Genomic DNA, 15,879 nt, shown 5'->3' with positions numbered 1-15,879 from the left:
ATCCAGATACAACGAAATAAACAAAACTAGGTTTATGGAATTGTTCCTAACAACCCTAAACTCTGTTGTATTCCAATATCCGGATACAACAATACACACAAAACTAGGTTTATGGAATCTTTCATAATGAAGCACTAACTCTCTTGTGTTCAAAGTCCGGATACAACCAAATACACAAAACTAGGTTTATGGAATCGTTCATAACGACGCACTAACTCTCTTGTAGTTCAAAGTCCGGATGCAATGAAATACCCAAAACTAGGTTTTTGGAATCGTTCGTATCGACGCAATAACTGAGTTTTAGTTCCAAAGTCCGGATACAACAAAATACACAAAAGTAGTTTTATGGAATCGTTCATAACTATGCATTAATTCTGTTGTAGTTCAAAATCCAGATACAACGAAATATACAAAACAAGGTTTATGGAATTGTTCCTAACAACCCAAAACTCTGTTGTATTCCAATGTCCGGATACAACGATACACACAAAACTAGGTTTATGGAATCTTTCATAAATAAGCACTAACTCTCTTGTGTTCAAAGTCCGGATACAAAGAAATACACAAAACTAGGTTTATGGAATCGTTCAAAAGACGCAATAACTCTCTTGTAGTTCAAAGTCTGGATACAATGAAATACAGAAAACTAGGTTTATGGCATCGTGCCTAACAACCCAATAACACTGTTGTATTTCCAAAGTCAATATACAACGAAATACACAAAACTAGGATTATGGAATCGTTCATAACTACGCACTAACTCTGTTGTAGTTCAAAGTCCAGTTCCAACAAAATACACAAAACTCGGTTTATGGAATCGTTCCTAACAACTCAAAACTCTGTTGTTTTCCAAAGTCCGGATACAACTAAATACACAAAAGTAGGTTTATGGAATCGTTCATAACAATGCAGTAACTGTGTTTTAGTTCCAAAGTCCAGATATATCGAAATACACAAAACTAGGTTTATGGAATCGTTCATAATGACGCACTAACTGAGTTTTAATTCCAATGTCCGGATTCAACGAAAAACACAAAACTAGGTTTATGGAATCATTCATAGCGACCCACTAACTCTCTTGTAGTTCAAACCCCGAATACAACGAAATACACAAAACTCGGTTTATGGAATCGTTCCTAACAACTCAAAACTCTGTTGTATTCCAAAGTCCGGGTACAACTTAATACACAAAAGTAGGTTTATGGAATCGTTCATAACAATGCAGTGACTGTGTTTTAGTTCCAAAGTCCGGATACATCGAAATACACAAAACTAGGTTTATGGAATCGTTCATAACGACCCACTATCTCTCTTTTGGTTCAAAGTCCGGATACAACGAAATACACAAAACTAAGTTTAAGGGATCGTTCATAACGATGCACTAACTGAGTTTTAGTTCCAAAGTCCAGATGCAACGAAATACACAAAACTAGGTTTTTGGAATCGTTCATAACGACGCACTAACTGAGTTTTAGTTCCAAAGTCCGGATACAACAAAATACACAAAAGTAGTTTTATGGAATCGTTCATAACTATGCATTAATTCTGTTGTAGTTCAAAATCCAGATACAACGAAATAAACAAAACTAGGTTTATGGAATTGTTCCTAACAACCCAAAACTCTGTTGTATTCCAATGTCCGGATACAACGAAATACAGGAAACTAGGTATATGGAATCATACGTATGTATGCAATAACCGTGTTTTAGTTCCAAAGTCCGGATTCAATGAAATATACAAAACTAGGTTTATGGAATGTTCATAACGACGCACCAAATCTCTTGTAGTTCAAAGTCCGGATACAACGAAATACACAAAACTAGGTTTTTGGAATCGTTCATAACGACGCACAAACTCTTTTGTGTTCAAAGTCCGGATACAACCAAATACACAAAAGTAGGTTTATGGAATCGTTCATAACGACGCACTAACTCTCTTGTAGTTCAAAGTGCGGATACAACGAAGTACACAAAACTCGGTTTATGGAATCGTTCCTAACAACTCAAAACTCTGTTGTTTTCCAAAGTCCGGATACAACTAAATACACAAAAGTAGGTTTATGGAATCGTTCATAACAATGCAGTAACTGTGTTTTAGTTCCAAAGTCCAGATATATCGAAATACACAAAACTAGGTTTATGTAATCGTTCATAATGACGCACTAACTGAGTTTTAATTCCAATATCCGGATTCAACGAAAAACACAAAACTAGGTTTATGGAATCGTTCATAGCGACTCACTAACTCTCTTGTAGTTCAAAGTCCGGATACAACGAAATACACAAAACTAGGTTTTTGGAATCGTTCATAACGACGCACTAACTGAGTTTTAGTTCCAAAGTCCGGATACAACAAAATACACAAAAGTAGTTTTATGGAATCGTTCATAACTATGCATTAATTCTGTGGTAGTTCAAAATCCAGATACAACGAAATAAACAAAACTAGGTTTATGGAATTGTTCCTAACAACCCTAAATTCTGTTGTATTCCAATGTCCGGATACAACAATACACACAAAACTAGGTTTATGGAATCTTTCATAATGAAGCACTAACTCTCTTGTGTTCAAAGTCCGGATACAACCAAATACACAAAACTAGGTTTATGGAATCGTTCATAACGACCTACTAACTCTCTTGTAGTTCAAAGTCCGGATGCAACGAAATACCCAAAACTAGGTTTTTGGAATCGTTCGTATCGACGCACTAACTGAGTTTTAGTTCCAAAGTCCGGATACAACAAAATACACAAAAGTAGTTTTATGGAATCGTTCATAACTATGCATTAATTCTCTTGTAGTTCAAAATCCAGATACAACGAAATATACAAAACAAGGTTTATGGAATTGTTCCTAACAACCCAAAACTCTGTTGTATTCCAATGTCCGGATACAACGAAATACAGGAAACTAGGTATATGGAATCATACGTATGTATGCAATAACCGTGTTTTAGTTCCAAAGTCCGGATTCAATGAAATATACAAAACTAGGTTTATGGAATGTTCATAACGACGCACCAAATCTCTTGTAGTTCAAAGTCCGGATACAACGAAATACACAAAACTAGGTTTTTGGAATCGTTCATAACGACACACTAACTCTTTTGTGTTCAAAGTCCGGATACAACCAAATACACAAAAGTAGGTTTATGGAATCGTTCCTAACAACTCAAAACTCTGTTGTATTCCAGAGTCCTGATACAACTAAATACACAAAAGTAGGTTTATGGAATCGTTCATAACAATGCAGTTACTGTGTTTTAGTTCCAAAGTCCGGATCGATGAAATATACAAAACTAGGTTTATGGAATGTTCATAACGACGCACTAACTCTCTTGTAGTTCAAAGTCCGGATACAACGAAATACACAAAACTAGGTTTATGGAATCGTTCATAACGATGCACTAACCGAGTTTTAGTTGCAAAGTCCGGATTCAACGAAATACACAAAACTAGGTTTTTGGAATCGTTCATAATGATGCACTAACTGAGTTTTAGTTCCAAAGTCCAGATACAACGGAATATACAACTAGGTTTATGGAATCGTTCAAAAGACGCAATAACTCTCTTGTAGTTCAAAGTCTGGATACAATGAAATACAGAAAACTAGGTTTATGGCATCGTGCCTAACAACCCAATAACACTGTTGTATTTCCAAAGTCAATATACAACGAAATACACCAAACTAGGATTATGGAATCGTTCATAACTACGCACTAACTCTGTTGTAGTTCAAAGTCCAGTTCCAACAAAATACACAAAACTCGGTTTATGGAATCGTTCCTAACAACTCAAAACTCTGTTGTTTTCCAAAGTCCGGATACAACTAAATACACAAAAGTAGGTTTATGGAATCGTTCATAACAATGCAGTAACTGTGTTTTAGTTCCAAAGTCCAGATATATCGAAATACACAAAACTAGGTTTATGGAATCATTCATAGCGACGCACTAACTCTCTTGTAGTTCAAAGTCCGGATACAACGAAATACACAAAACTAGGTTTTTGGAATCGTTCATAACGACGCACTAACTGAGTTTTAGTTCCAAAGTCCGGATACAACAAAATACACAAAAGTAGTTTTATGGAATCGTTCATAACTATGCATTAATTCTGTTGTAGTTCAAAATCCAGATACAATGAAATAAACAAAACTAGGTTTATGGAATTGTTCCTAGCAACCCTAAACTCTGTTGTATTCCAATATCCGGATACAACAATACACACAAAACTAGGTTTATGGAATCTTTCATAATGAAGCACTAACTCTCTTGTGTTCAAAGTCCGGATACAACCAAATACACAAAACTAGGTTTATGGAATCGTTCATAACGACGCACTAACTCTCTTGTAGTTCAAAGTCCAGATGCAACGAAATACCCAAAACTAGGTTTTTGGAATCGTTCGTATCGACGCACTAACTGAGTTTTAGTTCCAAAGTCCGGATACAACAAAATACACAAAAGTAGTTTTATGGAATCGTTCATAACTATGCATTAATTCTCTTGTAGTTCAAAATCCAGATACAACGAAATATACAAAACAAGGTTTATGGAATTGTTCCTAACAACCCAAAACTCTGTTGTATTCCAATGTCCGGATACAACGAAATACAGGAAACTAGGTATATGGAATCATACGTATGTATGCAATAACCGTGTTTTAGTTCCAAAGTCAGAATTCAATGAAATATACAAAACTAGGTTTATGGAATGTTCATAACGACGCACCAAATCTCTTGTAGTTCAAAGTCCGGATACAACGAAATACACAAAACTAGGTTTTTGGAATCGTTCATAACGACGCACTAACTCTTTTGTGTTCAAAGTCCGGATACAACCAAAAACACAAAAGTATGTTTATGGAATCGTTCCTAACAACTCAAAACTCTGTTGTATTCCAGAGTCCTGATACAACTAAATACACAAAAGTAGGTTTATGGAATCGTTCATAACAATGCAGTTACTGTGTTTTAGTTCCAAAGTCCGGATCAATGAAATATACAAAACTAGGTTTATGGAATGGTCATAACGACGCACTAAATCTCTTGTAGTTCAAAGTCCGGATACAACGAAATACACAAAACTAGGTTTATGGAATCGTTCATAACGATGCACTAACCGAGTTTTAGTTGCAAAGTCCGGATTCAACGAAATACACAAAACTAGGTTTTTGGAATCGTTCATAATGATGCACTAACTGAGTTTTAGTTCCAAAGTCCAGATACAACGGAATATACAACTAGGTTTATGGAATCGTTCAAAAGACGCAATAACTCTTTTGTAGTTCAAAGTCTGGATACAATGAAATACAGAAAACTAGGTTTATGGCATCGTGCCTAACAACCCAATAACACTGTTGTATTTCCAAAGTCAATATACAACGAAATACACCAAACTAGGATTATGGAATCGTTCATAACTACGCACTAACTCTGTTGTAGTTCAAAGTCCAGTTCCAACAAAATACACAAAACTCGGTTTATGGAATCGTTCCTAACAACTCAAAACTCTGTTGTTTTCCAAAGTCCGGATACAACTAAATACACAAAAGTAGGTTTATGGAATCGTTCATAACAATGCAGTAACTGTGTTTTAGTTCCAAAGTACAGATATATCAAAATACACAAAACTAGGTTTATGGAATCGTTCATAGCGACGCACTAACTCTCTTGTAGTTCAAAGTCCGGATACAACGAAATACACAAAACTAGGTTTTTGGAATCGTTCATAACGACGCACTAACTGAGTTTTAGTTCCAAAGTCCGGATACAACAAAATACACAAAAGTAGTTTTATGGAATCGTTCATAACTATGCCTTAATTCTGTTGTAGTTCAAAATCCAAATACAATGAAATAAACAAAACTAGGTTTATGGAATTGTTCCTAGCAACCCTAAACTCTGTTGTATTCCAATATCCGGATACAACAATACACACAAAACTAGGTTTATGGAATCTTTCATAATGAAGCACTAAATCTCTTGTGTTCAAAGTCCGGATACAACCAAATACACAAAACTAGGTTTATGGAATCGTTCATAACGACGCACTAACTCTCTTGTAGTTCAAAGTCCGGATGCAACGAAATACCCAAAACTAGGTTTTTGGAATCGTTCGTATCGACGCACTAACTGAGTTTTAGTTCCAAAGTCCGGATACAACAAAATACACAAAAGTAGTTTTATGGAATCGTTCATAACTATGCATTAATTCTCTTGTAGTTCAAAATCCAGATACAACGAAATATACAAAACAAGGTTTATGGAATTGTTCCTAACAACCCAAAACTCTGTTGTATTCCAATGTCCGGATACAACGATACACACAAAACTAGGTTTATGGAATCTTTCATAACGAAGCACTAACTCTCTTGTGTTCAAATTCCGGATACAACGAAATACACAAAACTAGGTTTATGGAATCGTTCATAACGACGCACTAACTCTCTTGTAGTTCAAAGTCCGGATGCAACGAAATACACAAAACTCGGTTTATGGAATCGTTCCTAACAACTCAAAATCTGTTGTATTCCAAAGTCCGGATACAACTAAATACACAAAAGTAGTTTTATGGAATCGTTCATAACAATGCAGTAACTGTGTTTTAGTTCCAAAGTCCGGATACAACGAAATACACAAAAGTAGGTTTATGGAATCGTTCATAACGATGCAATAACTGAGTTTTAGTTCCAAAGTCCGGATACAAGGAAATACACAAAAGTAGGTTTATGGAATCGTTCATAATGACGCAGTAACTCTCTTGTAGTTTAAACTCCGGATACAACGAAATACACAAAACCAGGGTTTTGGTATCGTTCATAACAACCCAATAACACTGTTGTTGTTCCAAAGTCCGTATACAACGAAATACACAAAACCAGGTTCATGGAAAATTTCAAACAATGCAATAACTCTGTTGTACTTCCAAAATCCAGATAAAACGAAATACACAAAACTCGGTTTCTGGAATCATTCCTACCAACTCAAAACTCTGTTGTATTCCAGTGTCCGGATACAACGAAATACACAAAACTAGGCTTATGTAATCGTTCATAACTATGCATTAATTCTGTTGTAGTTAAAAGTCCAGATACAATGAAATACACAAAACTCAGTTTATGGAATCGTTCCTAATCCTGGGCTGGCAGGATGGAACAGTTGGATAATGGTGCTTACTCCCAAATCTCAAGATTTGATGTGTGTCAGGACCCAGATGGTAGAAAGATAAATTAACTGTTGCAAATTGTCATCAAACACACACACACACACACACACACACACACACACACACACACACACACACACAATCAGACAGACACTCAAATGAAACATGTAAAAATGTAATATGTAAATATTACAACAAATATATAAAACATGTTACAAATCAAGTTAAATAGATTGACGTTGTTCTACTTTTCATAAGTGAGGTAATTTTTTATCTCCCCTTTGGAGCCCAATGAGTTGGGTGTAATGATATCATCACTTATCTATTGATTATTTTACTTGTTCACTGAATGGAGGGATTTGAATCACGTTTGGCTTGCGATTAGGTTCTATAAACAGTTACTTAGCACATTTGCAATCATGTTACTTTGAAAAATTGAAGACCCCAGCCCTTTGATTGTCAGTGATTTTTTTTGTCTAGGCAGGTGTGCTGGCAGGACTCAGTTCACTGGAATTGTGTCTTCTGTCTTCAACTGACTTGAGTGCCCAGTTAGGAATCTGCTGACCACTGTTCCTACATTTCAGTCCAATCAAAGAATGGGGGAATTCCTGGCTGGATTCTCTGAGAGAAACATGCTCAGTTGTCAGGAACATCTATCTATTTTTTCCCTGAAGACCACCTCAAGTCTGTCTTCCACCTGGCTGCCTCTTGCATAATATTTGGACAGCACTACAGGGCAATTCCTTCACTGCCTTCCAGAAATGTCCTTTCTTAGTCAGTGCACTCATCTACTAGACTCTTATGCACTATACCCTCTAGAAATTTAGTAGAAAGTTCTTGGGCCAAGGATGTGAGTTCTGACATCTACAGTCAAATTGTATAGTATTTTTCCCATTTTGAGTTCAGTGGCAAATTTGTTGAAAACTCTGGATGGTGTGTTGATTAAATGCATACCTGTTAATTATGGTCTACACATACAGGTAAGGATAAGAATAATTTTTAATGGGTCAGAATATGAAAATTATTTAATAACTGTGACCACTAGGTGGTGCCACCATTGAAGGAAAACAATGTTACTCTTGCTGGTTACTCTTGCTGGCCAATCAAGGATCACACACAGCCTTGAGTTGCACATGAATGAACATATGCACTTATACATGAATGTTTGCATACAAAAGTAATGATCTAATGACTCTTTGTAATTAACAATAGTGTTAACGTGTTTTTGTGCATAGAAAGCTGTGCATTATCGGGCATTGCTCCTTTAATTCCAGCACTTGCAAGGCAGAGGTAGGTCAATCTCTGTGAGTTCGAGACCAGCCTGGTCTACAAGAGCTAGTTCCAGTACAGGCTACAAAGCCACAGAGATACCCTGTCTCCAAAAACCAAATAAATAAATAAATTTTAAAATGATACCAATAATTGATGTTTTAGAATCATGAAAATATGTAGAAGAACATTTAGCTATAATGAACTTGCAATACAAAAGGCACTTCCCTGATCCAGAGAATGCCAGTACTAAGACACTGTATGACTTTGTCCTATGTAATATATTACCCAATCAGTACAGTTTTGCAAGCCTCTGAACTGACTTAACTATGTCAACCTGGATTGCGCACATCTGCACAGGAGCGTTCTCTCTAATTAGAAATTAGCATTTGTATACTGCTGGGTGGTATTGAATACTGCTTAGCAATGGAGAGGTAGAGGTATGATGATCTCTGTGAGTTTGAGACCATCCTGGTCTACGAGAGCTAGTTTCAGGACAGGCTCCAAGCCACAGAGAAACCTGTTTTGAAAACCTGGGGAAAAAAAAGAAATTGAATACTTAGTAGTTCAAGCAATCCTCCATAAAATGTACAGCCATCAATTCTGTCTTTTTCATTTCCATGGAAACAATTAATGCATGCAGGAAAACTGTGATACAGAAAGTCATTCATCATAGCTCATCCATAGTTCTTCATGATGCAGATACCTGCATCTAACCTCCTCCAACTTGAGACTGTGATTCCTACCATCTCATTTGTTTGCCCCTGAAGTGTACACTGTGCACTGTTTCATGCTCTTCTGTTCCGAAGGAAAAACCATGCTTCAAACATAAGTCCTTTCCCTGGTCTGCAATGGACAATTCGCTATGTGACTCAAACTAGTACTTTTAAGACTCTGTGGTGCTGCAGACTTTTAATCCAATATTTAGAGTGGTTTGCCAGGATAACAAGAGCAATGAAAATACCCTGTGGGGCTACAGCCATGCGTCAAGTCCACTCAATCAATATAGGAGACCTTGTCACAAAACTGCTTTGCAAAAGACTGGAGATGTGTCTACACCCTGCCCTCTGTCCAGCGGTGGGTGCCCTAGCCTCAGAACCCTCATCCAGTGGTTGATGGAAGCAGAGGCAGACATCCACAGATACACACTGAACTGAACTCTGGAACTTAGTTGCAGAGAGGGAGGAATGAAGATCAAAGGGGTTGGTACCAGGTTGGAGAAACCCACAGAAACAGCTGGCCTGTGCATGGGGGAACACATTGACTGTAGGGGGCCGTTTCCTGCATTCTCCATCACAATAATGGTGCCTGAAGACACCAAGATGTAAATTACTTCACAGGCGCTGGGTAATCTCCATTCCTTTGATCTCTGCCTATCCTGTGGCTCATTTGGCCTGAGGAGCTGAAGCCATTCATAGGGTAACACGTCACAGGCGGCTGCTTGCCAGCCTTTATTAAGGAAAGGGTTTCTTAGTTCAGAGTCTCCGCTCTGGTAAGCTTATGCTCTCCCCAACTCTCAAGATGCATTAAAGCTTGTCTGCAGAAGGATCCGAGTGTCCTGCGTGTATTTCTTGCCGGCGAGAACATACAGCGCGCGGGACAATTGACCCCAGATGCAGTCTGAGAGGCCAGTACAGGACTGATCCAGACCCCTGAACATAGATGTCAATGAGGAGGCCTCTGCACTCTCAGAGGCCCCTGGTAGTGGATTAGTATTTTTCCCTGGTGTAAGAAGGGACTTTGAGAGCCCATCCCTCATGAAGGGAGGCTCTCTTGCCCTGGACACATGCAGGAGGGCCTAGGCCCAGCCCAGGATGATGTGGTGGACTTTGCAGAGCTCCATTGAGGGCCCTACCCTGCCAGGGGAGTGGAGGGTGGATGAGGTGGGGGGTAGGTCTGGTTGGGTTAGGAGGGGTAAGGGTGAGGGGAGGGAGAGGGAGAAGGGATTGAAATGTGAAACAAGCTTGTTCCTAATTTGAACTAATAAAAAAAATAAATATAAAAAAAGATTGGAGATGCAGCACTTCTGGAATCAATATACCTTTATGGCACATGACAGGTTAATGCCTGTTGTGATCCTGTAATGGTTCCTTGAGCAGTATTTAGAGGCCTGCTGTTTTAGTAGAGTAATAGGCTTTTCTGCTGGCTTTAAATCAGGGTTGTCTCCTTTGTTATTGGAATATAGCTGGGTAAACCTGAGGAGCAAACATTTACATCTCACCATATTGTATTATAACCATCATGGTTTGCATACTACTTGTCTTTGAAGAATTTAAGATGTAGTCCTCCATTACCTAAATTCTATTTTCTGACTTAATGTCTCCTAAGAACTGATAAATCTGTGTAGTATAAATTCTACTGCCATTGCATCTATACTTCAAGATCACAGTTTAGCAGTGGAGTGTTCCCTACAAAGGAAATATTTTTTACAAGATCCACATAATTAACTCCAAGTGTATTCAAACCATAGATAATAATCCAGACAGTGGTTGTGTATGCCTTTAATCCCAGCACTCAGGATGCAAAGGCAGGTGAATCTCTGTGAGTTTGAGACTAGCTTGGTCTACAAGAGCTTGTTCTAGGACCGTCTACAAAGCCACCAAGAAAACCAGTCTCAAAAAAATAAAATTACCATAGCTATTATAATTTCAAAATGTAGAAGTTCTAGGAGACACTAAAAGGACCAGAGTTTGTTAAGTCTGTGCTTCATAGTGATATGAGAAGTACTCTGGGTGCCTGCATTTAACAGTGATGTCAACAAGGATATTTCAAAGCACAGTTGCAATCCCAATGCTCTGCACAGTTCCAGCCATCAGAGTGAAGATGCTCAATCTGCCAGCTGGACCAGAGAAAAGACCATTCAGAAAACTTTGGATCACATGGGAATAAACTGGAGCATACAGGACCATTAGGAATATGCAGGATAATTAATCCAAGACCAGGCATGAATGTGGCAAACTCTGCATCTGTCCACTGACTCCCACTCAGGCATGGGAGGATCCTCCACACTGGCTCCCTTGGCACTTCTCCCAGTCTGGGGATTGTAGCCCCAAGTTAACCATGTTGTGGCTTTCCAATTCCTCTAAGCTCAACTCCCTGCAGCAGCACTCACAGCACAGCAATACTGACCACAAGAACAGTTTTCTACAAAGACAAGCCTGGAGATGACAGCAGGAATGACCCAGAACTTCTGTCTGAGAGATTGCCTGGAGGGCATGATTGTCTAGTGACACCTGAGTGACAAGAGATTCTCCCATAGGATTACACTGTGCTTTAAATAGTTCCTGATCCTGTCTTGCACCCCAGACAAAGACCTTTTCTACATCAGCAGAGATAATCATATCAATAGCACTTGTCCCAGGCTCCAAGAACATACCCTGCTACCTTCCTGATCTCCAAAGGCACTTACTCTTCTCTCTTCTGAAAACAAAGTAGCTAGCAAACTTTTACAGCCCTCTACACTATGTGGAGTGGAGTGAATTTCTGTCACACAGGTGAAAGAGTAGCCAAAATATTAACAACTAAAGAGAGATTTCAGGAAACAATAGGAGAGTTTTGTTATGTGGCTTCACACTGAGGTCACTTTCTATCTTACTTTCTATCTAGTTGCAATAGGGACTTCAGAAAACCAGGGAAGGAAATCAGTAACTAGATCACAAACAAGACAACAGAACTTTCTCCCATCAGAAAGTTGGATGATGCCTCCATTGCTTTAGGAGTTATATTTCTGAAATTCAGAGCAAAATGTTGATAAATGAATACTAATACAGAGTAGTCCTCATGGACAGCTGAATACTTGGAGAATAATGGAGCAAGGAAAATGTGTTTATAAGCACTATTGTTAGCAAGAATGACTTACTCCTTGATGAGTTGAAAAAAATAAAAACAACTCATGGTTCTCAATAGTGCTGGTAGAATGATTCACTACACATATGTGGAAATGGATTTATTAAAATGTGTAAGGAGCCTGTAACAAGGCAGGCAAAAGCCTGCCAAAAGGAAGATTGAGACAGAAGCTTACAAAGGCCTGGCAAGAGAAAAAATTGAAGGAAAGGGAGCCATTGTAGATAAGAGTGAAAATGTGTGGTGTGTGGCAAGGTGTGATTAGCAAGATTTAGCAAGCTATTTAAGTGACCAGCTTAGAACTAGAATTTTAGACTGCACCATGATTCTATGCCTTGGAGCTCCCCTCCACTAACCTGAGACAACCAGTCCATCAAGCTGAGTGCTTCCCTTTCTGAAAAGCAATACCATGACCCTGGGACCTCAGGAGACTGAATTCAGAGGTCCAGAAGTTGAGAGCCCTAACCTGCAGGCTGCTGCAGGAGATGTAGCCCTGCTGTGAGCCTGTTGTCTGTGATTCTTAGGAGTGTTTGCTTAAGCTTGTGTGGTACTTTAATATAAGTGTGAAGTAAAATTTACATATTAAAAACTAACTGGCTAAGTCTGTCATTCCACCCAGGTCAAAACCTGGAAAGGGTTCCAGACAGTTTGCAGGATTCAGTCTAGGAAGAGCTGAGGAATGTGCTGGGGATAACTAATTTATTTAGCAACTAGATAGGACTGGCTAGGTAGAGTTACAAATTTAACTCCCCAGTAAACTTGTTCATCCAAGCTGCAAAGCAACTCCTTCAAGGTACCACCACTCCAAAGGCAACCACAGTACAGAGGCCAAAAGCCAAAATAATGTGGGAAGAGTGGGTGGAAATCAGGGATTGAAGGTTTTCCAGAAACACCACCCTCCCTCTAAGGAGACTTGTAACCAGGCAGGCAAAGACCTGGCTGGAGGGAGATTAGAATGGAGGTTACAACCAGGCAGGCAAAGTCCTGGCTGAAGAAAGATTAAGGAAAGGGAGCATAGGTCCACTGTGCAGCCCAGCCATTGTAGATATGAGTGAGAACGTGTGACATGTGGCAAAGTGTGATTAGCATGATTTAGTGAACTATTTAAGGACCAGCTCAGAACTGGGAATTTTAGAATGTACCATGACTTTATGTCCTGGAGCTCTCCTTGGCTAACCTGAGACAACCAGTCCATCAAGCTGAGTGCTGCCCTTTCTGACCCTGACTCCATGACACTGGAGACTTGAATCCAGAGGAGAGGAAGTCCCTAGCCTGAACCTGTGGGCTGCTGCAGGAGAGGTACCCCTGCTGTGAGCCTATTGTCTGTGGTTATTAGGATTGTTTGCTTATGTTTGTGTGTTGCTGTGACATAAGTGTGAAGTAAAACTTATATACTCAAACCAACTCACTGAGTTTGTCATTCCTCCCTGGTCAAAACCTGGTAAGGGTTTGAGACTCTCCCTAAAAGTACTGAGTATGGATAGATTACTATATACCTTAATGCCAACTGGGCGACTTCGGAAACTTGCATGTCTTAGAGGAATACATAAGAATCAATACCCGGGGCTGGAGAGATGGATCAGTTGTTAGGCTGACTGCTCTTCCAGAGGACCCAAGTTCAGTTCTCAGGACCCACATGACAGCTCACAACTGTCTGTAACTCCAGTTTCAGGGGCCCTGACCCCCTAAACACAGACACCAGTGCACATAAAATAACAATAAATATAATAAATTTTGAGGCTGGATAGATGGCTCTTAGTTTACCTCTTCCAGAGGTCCTGAGTTCAATTCCCAGCAAGCACATGGTGACTCACAATCATCCATTATGAGATCTGGTGCCTTCTTATGGTGTGCAGATATACATGGAAGCAGAATGTTATGTACATAATGAATAAAGAAAATCTTTTAAAAAAAATAATCAATACCCATGTACTATGGTGGATATACATACAGGACTGGGGTTAGCCAGGTCCTCCACATCCCCAAATCAAGCAACCACCATATTGACATTATGGACATGGGCAGCAAAATATGGAGCAACCAATATATTACAATCTGATCAAGGCACACACTTCACAGGACAACAAACACAAAGAGTGACTAGAATTTTAGGAAGCATGTGGGACTTTCATAGCTTATAACCCCACAGCAGCAGGAGCCATAGAATGATTCAATGGAATGCTTAAAATAAATTAGAATCTATGAGAGATACTAAGATAACTCTGGCCTTAGAGAGAGCAACATATGAATTAAATAATAGGCCTAGAATAAATAGAAAATCTCACTTAAAGGAAGTAATAGATATAATGCCAGAAATAGAATACCCAACTCTCATGAATTAGGAAGTAATAAGGGATTATAATTGCATTTACAGGAACAAGAAGAGAAAGGACATAACTAAGGCTGAAATAATAGCCCCAGGCGCAGAAAACACCATTAGGATATCTCAAGATAAAGATTTAAAAATCAACAAATTGGAGGATATTGCATAAATATGCTACACATGTATACAGGCAAAGGTAGGATACTACCTATTATGCATTGCACTAGTAACAATTTATCTCATCCTCGCAGTCTGGAATATGACGACACCATTCTGCAAGGAGATATACACACACATGATTGGAACTGTCACACCAGGAAGCAGGGTGGCCAACTCCACAATCTCCTGGCTACATCTGCTGAATCACAGACTCACACAAAGGTGGGAAATGAGGAAAACGTTAAGAAGGAAGGCACTTTTACTGACACTTGGATTTTTCACAGTAGTCATAAAGCAGGTATATACTGCCATTGACTTTTGCTATCACTATTTATATTATTGTGTCCATGTCAGACACAGGATAGCAAAAGCAGGATAGCAAAACTGGTTACCATATCCACATTTACCATAGCCACATTTGTACAGAAATTTGCATCATTGGAAGGAAGATTACCCTTACACTGGTTCACTGAACAAAAATGGACTGAGTGCATTGCCAATAAACCTACAGCTTATTGTATATTGTGTAGAGTATCATGGCAAGCTGGGTGTGAACAATTCCAGAAGGCAATAGACACTGAACCTCCCATTTGAGCTACAGTCAAAACATGGATGATACATATAACACAAACATCCGTGAAATAAATACATCCCTTAAAATGCCATCTCATGAAAATATGGTCAAATATTACAGACAATAAGGGCATCTTCTCAACTTATTGAAGGAAATGCTAATATATTAAACATAAGTGTATTTGTGGTCAACAAAAATATGTAACTAAAATCATTGGCATAGAAACAAAACTGGAATTTAATTGTTAATTATATATTAATGTGTACTTTGTGAGACAATATTTTGCAAACCTCATAGCTAGGAGATTCAGAACACAGGTATATGGTAAAATCACTCAAGCCAGAGATTTGAACAACAGAATCATAATAATAGCACAAAACAGGACAGGACACAAATATAAACCTACGTATCCCAATGAATTGGACAGAATGTACTTAAGGGAATTTAAAAAGCCATTCATGATTAGAGCTGGACGTCCCCGCCATGAAGACCTTGGGGTCAGCATCATTACAAACCATGGTACCCCATTATCTTCTTTGGAGA

Source organism: Cricetulus griseus (assembly GCF_003668045.3).
Source record: "Cricetulus griseus strain 17A/GY chromosome 1 unlocalized genomic scaffold, alternate assembly CriGri-PICRH-1.0 chr1_0, whole genome shotgun sequence".
NCBI lineage: Eukaryota > Metazoa > Chordata > Mammalia > Rodentia > Cricetidae > Cricetulus > Cricetulus griseus.
This window is presented reverse-complemented; position numbering follows the sequence as displayed.